The sequence below is a fragment of the Canis lupus genome, chromosome 11, assembly GCF_003254725.2.
Source record: "Canis lupus dingo isolate Sandy chromosome 11, ASM325472v2, whole genome shotgun sequence".
In the NCBI taxonomy this organism is placed as follows: Eukaryota; Metazoa; Chordata; class Mammalia; order Carnivora; family Canidae; genus Canis; species Canis lupus.
This window is the reverse complement of record NC_064253.1, coordinates 53,554,979-53,557,108: the sequence shown is the minus strand read 5'-3', so window position 1 is coordinate 53,557,108 and position 2,130 is coordinate 53,554,979. Positions and strand designations below refer to the sequence as shown.

At 40.8% G+C, this 2,130-nt stretch overlaps 1 pseudogene; it reads right to left on the bottom strand.

Moving 5' to 3' along the window:
- Positions 1–757: 757 nt before the first annotated feature.
- On the bottom strand, positions 758–1,536 carry LOC112649617 (U1 small nuclear ribonucleoprotein C-like; annotated as a pseudogene).
- Positions 1,537–2,130: the final 594 nt, after the last annotated feature.

The following is a 2,130-nucleotide window of genomic DNA, read 5'->3' as shown; positions in this document are numbered from 1 at the left end:
TAGCAGAGAATTTCCCTAATCTGGGGAAGGAAACAGGCATCCAAGTCCAGTAGGCACAGGGAACCCTCTCAAAATTCATAAAAATAGGTCAACACCCCAGCATTTAATAGTGAAACTTACAAATCTCAGAGACAAAGAGAAAATCTTGAAAGCCACTCAAGACAAAGTCTTTAACCTACAAGGGTAGAAACGTTAGACTGTCAGAAGCCCTATCCACAGAGATCTGGCAGGCCAGAAAGGATTGACATGATATATTCAGGGTGCTTAATGAGAAAAATATGCAGCCAAGAATACTTTATCCAGCTAAGATCTTGTTCAAAATAGAAGGAGAGTTTCTGTTCAGGACAAACAGAAACTAAAAGAATTTGTGATCACCAAACCAGCCCTACAAGAAATATTAAAAGGAATCCTTTAAGTGAAGAGAGAGCCCAAAAGTAATGTAGACCAGAAAGGAACAAAGACAATATATAGAAACAATAACTTTACAGGTAATATAATGGCACTAAATTCACATCTTTCAGTAGTTACTCTGAATGTAAGTGGGCTAAATGCCCCAATCAAAAGACAAAGAGTATCAGATTGGGTAAGAAAGCAAGATCCATCAATATGCTGTCTGCAAGAGATTAATTTTATGTATTTATTTTTATTAACTAAAACAGTTGACAATTTTATTTTCACATTTCACAATACAAATGAAAATTGCCTTTTTTTTTTGTTCTACTACTCCCCTGCAAAAACTGTTCTCTCTTTGATAGGAAGGGGAAGCAAGTCTTCCTTGTCATGCTGTTAGAAAACACCCAGAGTCACAGGACCATGATCTCCTCGTGAAGTAGAACAAGTAATACAAAATGAATATGAAGAGGTTCCTGTCTCTCCTTATCTGTCTGGTCGAGTCATTCCTGGCTGAGTGGGCACTATCATGGGACAGGTAGGAAGTCTCATCATTGGGGCCTCAGGCATCATTGGCATGTGGCCTCCCATAGGTGGCCTCATTCCGGGAGCAGGTCCCACTGGCATCATCCCAGAGGAGGGCCCATCACTGGCATCACGGCAGGGCCCCCCATATGGGGGGCTGACATCGTACCAGGGTGAGGAGGACCTGGGAGACTGGCGGGGGGAGGTGGGATCATTGCCCCTGCAGGAAGAGAAGCAGAGAATGGGGTAGGAGGTATCTTTCCTTGTTGAAATGCAGCGATTGTTTTGTCGATCAGGCTCTGAGCCTGCTCTTCCATCCATTTCTGATACTAGTCATTCACCTTCTCTTTGTGTTTCCTACCACTGCAGTGTGTCTTTCTCATAGATGGAGTCATGGGTGAGGTATGTGTCACAGTAGTCACAATAAAACTTAGGCATGTTAAAAAAAGAAAAAACTTAGGCATGTTGCTCTGCAAGCCGTTGGCCACTCCAAGAGATTCATTTTAGATCTAAAGACACCTCTAGATTTAAAACGAGGGGGTAGAAAACCATTCATCATGATAATAGACATCAAAAGAAAGCTGGGGTGGCAATCCTTGTATCAGAAAAATTAGATTTTAAACCAAAGACTTTAATAAGAGATGAAGAAAGACACTATATCATAATTAAAGGGTCTATCCAACAAGAAGCTCTAACAATTGTAAATATTTATGCCCCTAACATGGGAGCAGCCAGTTATATAATCCAATTAATAACAAAATTAAAGAAACACACCAATAATAATATAATAATAATAGGGGACTTCAACACCCCACTCACTGCATTGGACAGATCATCTAAGCATAAGATCAACAAGGAAACAAGGGCTTTGAATGACACATTGGACCAGATGGACTTCACAGATATGTTCAGAATATTCCATCCTAAAGTAACAGAATACACATTCCTTTCAAGTGCACATTGAACATTCTCCAGAATAGATCACATACTGGGTCACAGAACAGGTCTCAACTGGTACCAAAAGATTGAGATCATTCTCTGCATATTTTCAGACCACAGTGCTTTGAAAATGGAACTCAGTCACAAGAGGAAATTTGGAAAGAATTCAAATACATGGAGGCTAAAAGGCATCCTACTAAAAAACGCATGGGTCGGGACGCATGGGTGGCTCAGCAGTTAAGGGTCTGCCTTCAGCTAAGGGTGTGATCCTGGAGT